The sequence below is a fragment of the Gallus gallus genome, chromosome 3 (genome assembly GCF_016699485.2).
Source record: "Gallus gallus isolate bGalGal1 chromosome 3, bGalGal1.mat.broiler.GRCg7b, whole genome shotgun sequence".
NCBI classification, from domain to species: Eukaryota; Metazoa; Chordata; class Aves; order Galliformes; family Phasianidae; genus Gallus; species Gallus gallus.
In genome coordinates this window covers 11,341,316-11,350,980 of record NC_052534.1, presented here as the reverse complement: position 1 = coordinate 11,350,980, position 9,665 = coordinate 11,341,316, and the positions used below count along the sequence as shown (strand labels likewise).

Below are 9,665 nucleotides of genomic sequence, written 5' to 3'. Positions count from 1 at the left end.
GACAGATTGTGGAGGCCTATTGAAGTCAATGGGGTGGGACACAACCCAGTGCAATGGTATAGGAGTTTGCCTGTCTGTTGGCTTCCACTGCATCATGAAGCCTGGATGTGCTCAGTGCCTGTATGACAGAGGTCTTGAAGGAAGTAGAAGGGATGGGGCTATGCTTGACAGGCAGCCAGGCCATTTGGGAGTTGGAAGGAAGCAGTCAGGTCAACTGTTTCTGTTCTTTTTAAATCCCTTGCATTTTCCTGAAGGCAAGTGGCCTGACTCCTGCCTGCTCATAATCTGAGTGTAGGGCAATTCTGAACTGAAAGAAAATATGAGAAGAAGCAAACTTTTCAGAGCGAGTACTGCTTCACATACAGAAGTATGAAAATACATACACATTGCTTATACATTGCAAGACCCAGTCTTTAGTATTTGACTAAATAGTAAGTACAAGTGAAACACTACCGACTAGGAGAGCAGAGAAGGCCATTTGATTATTTTCTTGAAACTGTGGGCAAACAAAATCTCCTCACTACATCCTGAGTGTCCTCACTGGTGGTAATGACTGAGGAGCAGGGTAGCACTGTGCAGTACTCAACTCCAGAGGTCACCCTACGGAGTTGGCTGTGCAGTCTTTCCTGATGCTATTTGGATCATGAGTATTTGAGTTGTGTCCTGGATCTCAGCAGGCTGTGTGACAGCCAATATGTTTATCTAATTTGTTATGTTTTGTATTTTCCTTGGAGTACAGAGTCCTTCTATTGAGATGTGTGGGTGGAATATTGACATAATGTATGAACTCCTACATTTATATTTCTCCATACAACAAGAAGAAAAAAAGCCTACAAAACTGGACTGGTCAGATCCTTAGCTTATGTAATTGCCCTTTCTGAATGAGCTTCCCCAGAGCCAAGTTCACTCACAGTAAGTCAGTATTTGGCTCTATGTCAACATGCTCTACATTACTTAGACATGCCTTCCTAAATTTGACTAGTTGGCTTTTTATCCATTGTGGTTATTTTTGCCCTTTGTCTCTAGAGGCTGCCTTGTCTGAGAGCCAAGATCCAGGTGAATTCTTGGGAGTGAGCTGCATGCTAGAACTTAGGACAGTGTTATGTGCCAAACAGGACAAATGGAGCTCCAGCTACTTCTTCTCCACTGTGGAAAATCTCCATCTTGATGACACAATTCCTTCATCCCCTAGATTTACACATCATTAGAAACCCAAACCTGCTTCCAGGTTTTCAAGAGCTTGTTAGCTCCCTTAAAGCATTAAGAGTGCAGCCTAATTTGCCAGTAGGAAAGCTTGGAGAAAGCAGTGTGAAGTGTGGAGGTTTTTTTTTTATCCAGCCTTTCAAAGTGAGTGTAAATAGTCAAGTAAGGACTTCAGGAAAATATGGAAATAGAGGAAGAATTGGAACTGAAATGTAATTTTAGTAAATAGAACTGGTGCTAATTCCTGGGAAAACAGTTAGATAGGTATGGAAACAATTAATGCCACTGTACCCATGAAATACAAGTTAAGATAGCTGATGCTTTTGGATAAGGTTCTTCATCAATTATTGGTTTATTTTATTAGCATTTGTAATGCTGTGTGGTGTGATTACTTCTGATGTCTTGTGACAAGCATAATGAGAAAATGCAGGGCCAAACCCAGACCTGGCGCTGAACCTACTTACATGGCTCTGAATTTGGACTGTAATGTAACACATGTGAAAGCATAAACCTTTCCTGAAGGAACACAGATTCCACCTCAACCCCGGGCCCCTATCTAGGTTATTCCCTACATTCAGATTTATTGGTAAAGCACCGCTGAAACTTTGTCTCCTCTTTTAAAAATTGCCCTGCAAATGATATTGCTGAAAAGTCTGAGGTTCCCATATTGTCTGAACTGTTCCTTATTGTGTGAACGGCCTGGTTTTGCTGACTAAAAGACCGAACGCTTTGCAGCCAGATGGTATTGATTCTTTACAGTTGTGTTCATACATCAGATGTAGATATTGTATTCCACTTCCCATTACATCTGAAAATGACTGGGTCTAATTGACAATATGGCATCCACATTGAGATATTTGCTTTGTGAAAACCGGCCGCTGCTCAGAATTATTTTGCATTAACTCCTGTACGTTGCCCCTGCTGTTTGATCAGTCTGTTTCTCTTTGTTCTGAGCCATGTGTGTTTTCAAAACTAATACTTACACACCTTTCAAGGCCTCTGATTGTCGTACAAAAGACAATAAGCCTCTAGGGGATCTAACTATATCCTGGAGCATGCAACCTAATGAGAAAAGTAACTTCAGAACCACCATGCTTTGGTGTTCTGATATTCTATCTCCTAGCTTTCAAATTCAGAAAAAAAGAAAGGGATCTGCTGTGCAGACGCATTAGCTGCATTAATAGCAAGTCTAAAGTTTGTATCACCAAATGAGGCTGCGTTTAATGGGGCCACTTCCATTGCTCCTGGATTTCTCATCAGTTCTTTAGACACTTCAGTAGGCAGTAACTATTCATTCTTTGGCAAGAAGAGAAAGAATGTTACCAGTTTTCTGATGTAGTGAGAAAGGAACAATTATTTCTGAGTCACAACCACTGTATTCGTTAAATGTGAAGGTACCTCAGATTCTCTTGAACCCAGCAATGTTTATGATATGGAAATGAGATAGGGTGAAGAGGGGAAACAAGCTGCTTTGATCGGTGTGACCTGCAAAATTGCCCTTTCCAGCCATCCTTCAAGTCCTCAGTGTGGAGGAAGGGTCTGCAACTCTCCACAGCCTTGCAAACTGGTGACAGGCCTGAATTCGCCTCAGACTGAAATAAACAGTGGCTGGCAGGGCCTATCTTGAAGTGAAAGTGACAGTGTACCCCTGCTCGCTTTGCACTGACATGTATATCTCATGAGTGTCTAACCTTTGAAGGCTGCAAATAGATAAAGGCCTTCTTATCCATGCAGAGCACAGAAGAACTTGAGGGAGAACCTCGTGGTGAACTCAAGTGGTAGCAAATAATTGTATGCATTTTGATACATGAGCTGAACAGCAAAGAATAAACAGCCATGCTTTTTGTTTTGATAAAGCAGCTTGAGAAGAGGTTTCAAGATTACTTCAGAAATGGTTAATGGTACCATTTTCAGTTGATATTGATAGATTACCTGCAAATTTTCAAATGGAATGTACAGTAATCAGATAATGATACTGTAAATTTTACAAGGGCTGCTCTGAAAATAATGCCTCTTGTTTTATGACATTGGCCCACAATGACAGAGGCAGATGTTGGTGGTATGGTTGTAGAAGCTGAACCTTTACGCCTGTATTCTGTTATGTTTTGTTGCTACTTGGCAGATGGCAGCAGAGGGGCACTCTGACAGAATGGTGTTTGACGTGTATGGGAACTGTTGAATCACGGCCTGAACCTCTGATTGACCACCTGAGGCGAGTGCTGAGTCATCTGCAGTGGCACAGGTGAAAGCAATTTCACCTGAGTGACTGGAAGACTGGTCACTCTGAGGCTGACTCCCAAGGAGGAAGGATCTCTCTCTGGCGATCACTCCCCTTGGGACCCTTCTGCGAGCCCAGGACACAGGTAAGTTCTTTATTTCATTACTCTTTTGTAACGCAATAATCTCTCTGGCCCTATACTTATTTACCTTACAATCTATATACCTGTTTGCCATGCAACGTGGAAGAGCATATGAAGCAAAGTGGTATTGTTGAATTTCTCCATGTGGAAAACATGGCATCCACTGACATTCATCAATATTTGGTGGATGCTTATTGAGACCAAACAGTGGATGTGAGCACAGCGAAGCAGTGGGTGTTGTGTTTCAGCAGTAGTGATAGTGGGTCACCTCCACTGGCACTGATTTTTATGAGTGTGGTATGCAGGCTTTTATTCATAGCTGGTGAAAATTCATAGCTAACGGTGCTGCCTGTGCTGAAAAATAGTGTCTTATAGCTGAGAATTTGCTCTATCAAATAGCGTTATTGTGCTCTTTGCATCTGTTGTAGTTTCCATGGAAATAAGAGGTATTACTTCTGGAACAACTTATGTATATGCAGCCCAAGACAGTTCCTCTTTATTTAATGTGGCCTAGGCAAGACATAAGTTTAGACATTCATGCTTTAGCCAATGCTGAAAAACACTGACCGTTACCTCATTGTGCTGATATCCCCTGTTTTGTCTCTATAAACATAGAGTGATCATCGATGAACGTCAGTGGGTGCAATTTCTTCTGTGTGGAAAAATTTGATTCCACACCTTTGCATCTCATGCACTCCCATGTCAGACAACATTCTGTCAGACTGCTTTTCTGCCATCTGTCATATGACAATGAAATATAATGGAATATTAGTGGGAAGGTTCAGCCTCTACTGCCATCCCACCTACATCTGCCTCTGACGTTGTAGGCTGATGTAAGAAAACAGGAGGCGTTACTTTTGGAGCAGCTGTCACATGTTCAAACTGATGCAAAAGAATTTCCTGCTATAAGGAAAAAAATACATTAAAAAATCTCTTTTGTGGTGCATTTGTGTGCAAGCTGTTACTTTGGTAAGATGGTTTTCATTTAGAAACTGTTTCTGCACAAAGGATTTTCTAACAGTGCAATAAAACAATCTTGCCCATCCATCTTGAGCTGGAAAAAACATACTTCTGTTAGTGGAAATACTTTAAAACACCATTTGAAATCCAGTTTGATGATCAGACCAGAGCTCTGAATGAGAAGCAGTAAACCTTGGTTACTCATAGGCAGATGCCAGTAGGGGAATAAGTTTGAGTAACTTTTCTGTGTGCTTGTAGTGTCTCCATTAATATATTATGTGAGAACCTCACACAATAGATTTATCTTCATTATAAGAGAAGGATGTGCATTTGGGGGGTTGAGTCCCAGAGAAGCCAAGTGACATGAGACCCCATAGCAAGTGTTGATGGGGAGCTCTGATTAAAAGATAATAGGATAGGTCTCAGTATCTTTGGCATTAAGAGGACATTACTGTGCCTGGTTGCTCCAAGATTATGTTAACTGTGGGTAGTTACACTGTAGAAGAGATTATTACCTGAATTAAGAAATGTGGGGAGGACTTCTGCACATCTCTTTTTCCAGGGCTAGCTGTAATCAGATTCCTTTCTTTCCCTTGCTTTACTGTTCTGTTTTTTTTTGTAACCCCACTAATCGAGATCACCCAAAATGTTACCATGAGCTGAAGTCAACATCAATTAAAAATCCCATTTATATTCCCTATGAAAATACATGGCCTTCAAAAGTGTTTGATTTTCATCAGACCTTCTCATCTGTTTGTCATTTAAAGTTCAGGCCGTTTTCCATATTTCTATCAAATGCTGCCTCACATGGAAGTCTGGCAAATGAGCTTGCAAAATAACTTGAAGTTATAAATAATCTGATACTTGCCTGAAGTTGACCTCTCTATACAATAATATACAAATTAATGTTTGAAGCTGAGGGATCTACAGTGCTCCAGTACTGCCTTATTAGTTAAAGGAAGGGTTGAACTTGTACTATAACAGCACTTATGGTTGCTCCCACTGGCGCAGACTTGGCCTCAAGGTAGGAGGGGGATAGATGAGGAAAAGGGGCAGAATCTGTAATACTTGCAGCTCCTCTAGGCAAGGGATTTGGCTCTGATGTTATTCCAAAGTGCATTTATGTATTAAAAAATATATATGTACAAAAAGGATGATCAGGCAAATGCCTTTTTTTTTTTTTTTCCCGTGATTGATTTTTTCACTGTCACACTTTTCCTTTAAAGAACATTCACATTCACATTGGAGCACTTCTACTTCCTATTTCGATAGGAAAATGTTTGTGAATCTGCGGGTTCCCAAGAGAGTGGAGGGTAGACTGGGAACCTGGCAGGATGCTGGGGCCACCCTCACCATCCCAAAACCATTTTGGAGGAATCCTGTTCTTAAGGCCCAGTGCATCCTGTAGGTCATCAGGTACAGGCAGATGCTTATGTCCTTGAATTTCTGGATGAAGAGAGCAGAGCAGCCTCAGTCACCTTCCGTCTCTGCAACATGAAGCAGGCATGCCATACCTGAGTCGTACCTTTTTGCCACTGATCAGCGATTGAGACATCTCAAGGTGAGGTTTAGGGGGTTATGGCAATGCTTTGTTTTGCCTTGCCATAGAATTGAAGACAGTTCCACATAGTCTGTGCTGAAATTTCCCAAGTGTCTCGTTCCATGCTGCATACGAAATTTTGCTCTCAGCAGCTACCCTCATACTGCTGTGTGTACATGTCTTTGGGCTTGGCCTTGGAGTCAAAATCATACTGACCCAACCACATACTTGTTTCCTGAAGTAGGGCTGGGTTTGGGGCTATCCAACTGGTTCACAGGGTAGAAGAAAGCCTAGTATTCATCTTGCTCTTCTAAAGCAGGTTCCCTAGCTATGCAGGCTACACCTGTTATGTTGACTTTGAATTTGCACATTTTTTTGAAGCTCCTTGGGTACCTCCCTACCTTCCTTCATCCGATGAGCCACAGGATGCTGCTTCATATTCAGAATAGATTCAGAATAGACAGGTGACCTTGAAATTGGAGAGCAGTTTCAAACTTCTTATAAATACACAGCGGACATTAGTTATCAGTTCTCAGGAACTGCTTGGACATCAGGTGGCTCCTAGGGCTGAGCACCTGAAGTACACTCAAGATGCAACAAGTAGGAGTTAAGCATAAAGATGTTATCCATTGCACATAAGTCATAACATCTTTCTGAAGTTTTTTCATGTAGATGCTTATCACTGATTCACTAGATTTGGTTGTGCTTCTTTTTTCTCTTAGGTACATGTCTCACTTAAGTCGATTACACTTCTTTAATATTAGGTAAAGGGCCTACACATATTTGGTGGTTATCAGCACCTGAAATTAATATGTATTGCTATCATCTGTCTTAGAGGTCTCTGCTGGCATGAAGCTCTTAAGCAGAGTTTTCTTTTTTTCTTCTTTTAATCAGCTTCAGACATAAAGTACTATAAGTGAATGACCATATCAGCTAATTAATTGAGCCTTGAAAGACCAGGTAAGTGCTCCAGTTGTCATTTATGCTTCTGCTTGATGAATTGTATTTCAAGTTACTCGAGGCTTTCCTAATGGCAATTAGGTACCTGGGACCTTGACCTTGCCAATGCATGGGCTTCTGCTTAACTCGTGTAAGTGCCCAGGTAGAATTCAGCACGCCTCTTATGTATGTGAGCATACATGAGGGTTCTCAGGTAGCAGTTCCCTATAACATATTGGAAAATGCCAGGTGCTATCCTCCCATTCACTGCACAGTCTCTGCTCTTCTGTGTACTGCTAGTGGGAAAAATCATTTTAGCATATGGCAGAGGTGGTCATTGTATCCACTTTAAAATATTACTTGCATCTTATAATGCTTCGGTGACTGGTGCTTCTCTTTCTGGTTGGGAAGTCATGGATCTGAGTTGCATTCACAGAGTTTAGCTTGTGTTTATTGCGTTTACTGGCAACACCAGTAGTAGGAAATTGTTTTATTTATAAATATAATTTGGGGAACACACAAGGGCTAACTAGCTTTCCATGTAAAGCTATCACACTATTTTGATTTTTAGGGTAATGCATAAGGAACTGAGAGACTTATGTAAGACCACTGGAGAGCCACAATATAGTCAGAAGCAGTCCCAGGACCAGACACCAGTGGTTTATATGCTAAGAGAAAAGGAATTCATCCACATCAAAAGAAACAGTCCTATCCTGTTTGTTCTGAAATCTGAGGGTGCTGTTTACCTTAAAAAATAGGTAGATTTTGTTCTCAAAGGTTTCTAGGGAGCAGATTAATACACATGGGATTTGATGTCTACACATTTATGCTTGCCATCTTTTCAGAAACTTGTGTGTGTATGTATGTGTGTGTGTATATATATATATATATATATAAGCTGCACATGGTCTGCAAATATTGCCTACTTGGTCAGGTCAGTGTAAAGATTTTACACATTAATTGTATCCCCCCAAAAACATAAAAGCTTAATAATTGGTGAAAGTTGAATAGTACGTCTTGGATTCTTTGCACTTGCCTTCTCATGCATTTGAATCTTCCGAGTTAATCTTTTCCACGCTATTATCTGAAATGAGGATTAGAAGTTAATCAGCCTTCCTTAAAAATAAGAAGTGTAATCCCATGACAGCCAAAATAGGAGGTTTACAAAAGAGCAGCGGATATCACAAGTCTTACAATAATAAACATGAGAATTGACAACAATGAATTTCTTTGGCCCAACCAGAATAATTTAAAGCCGTGTGTTTGTAATGCAGATAAGTCACAATAGGTAGATGTGCGGAGAACTCACTGGGCTCTTTGTTGACCACCTGCTATTCTGGGAATTCTGGTTGATAAACATAGCCATCCCCATCTGTAGATGGGGAGTTATAATTAATCACCTGTGACATTGATAAATTTCTTTTAGGATCTTCTGTTAATCCAGTGGCGCATCTGCATCAGATCCTCCTTTCTCCCTTCCAACGTGAGGAGTCTATTTATGGACTCAGATTCATAATTAAATGTTTCATCCACAAAAAGAACGGTTCCCAGGAAAACGTCAGCTCTATTTCTCTGCTCCTATTAGGCTTTGTCAGACATTACATAAGAGATTTGCTCATGTTGGCCTGCTGCTCCTGGCTTTTCAGATAATCCTTTGTATTACGTTTCCAGTGCATGTAGATAATTTAATTTAACATTTTTTTAAATGCCTGCATGCAAGAAAGCTAACCTTATATGAATGTAATTAGAATTATTTATATACTGTAAAAATTTAACTGAATCAGAATTACTGGAAAATGGTTTTTTTTTTTAAGAATACATTTTGCAGTAATTGAATTCAGTTAAAACCTTAATTATTTTTTCAACTCTTGCCTTATGCTATTCTTCTCCCACTTGATCATGCCAGTTGCTTTAACTGTTTATAGCATTCATTCTGGCTATGATGGCTATCTTCTTTATCACTTCATCTCAGTAAGCTGTTACTCCAGAACCCCAAAGTTCTAATAAATTATGTTAATAAGCTTAAAAACTTGTGTGAACAATATTTGCAGCTTACTGATGCTAATGCAGACTCCCATTTAGATAGCTATGATATAAACAGAAGCACAGTCCTTGTTGCTCTAGATACCATTTATACTATTAACCACTACAATCTGGCTTGCCTGGGAGATAAATGTGATCATTGATGGGCAATTAGGAGATCTGGGCTTTATGTTGCAGGCTGGTGGTGGAAAGAAGCTGCTGATTTTCTGAAGGTCAGAACGCCTCAGGAGGGGATGGGGTGAGGAGGGGAGAGATACATTTCTAGTTAAGGTGTTCTGGTGGCTTGGGGGAGAAGGGAGGTGTAAGGCTGTTTTGGCAATATCTAGGATACTTAACCACAGAGGTTCTGAAACTTAAAGGCTTTCACAGGAAGGTTTTATATATATTTACACACGCACACATATATGCATGTGGGAGTGTACATTTGTGAAACATAAAAAGGAAAGCTGCTTACAGTCTTGATTTCACAGAGAAGTTACAGTAGTATCTCTAAGTGGTGTGCATCTTCGCCTGGCTTTTGGTGTGTAATACATGGAATGAAGGCTTAGAAAGAAGCAAAGAAAAACCCTCAGGCTGCTTATTTGGAAGTTTATTTCATTTCCAAGTTGAGGAAGTATGGA

General features: G+C 40.4%; 1 non-coding gene across 1 annotated transcript in view; it reads left to right on the top strand.

Annotated features, from left to right (window-relative positions):
• Positions 1–2,890: 2,890 nt before the first annotated feature.
• The window catches only part of LOC421268, a 225,516-nt gene continuing 218,741 nt past the window's right edge, over positions 2,891–9,665 (top strand). Inside the window, exons 1-2 of the transcript XR_003074419.3 lie at positions 2,891–3,104; positions 3,326–3,566. This is a non-coding gene — a transcript (uncharacterized LOC421268). The remainder of the gene's footprint in view (positions 3,105–3,325; positions 3,567–9,665) is intronic.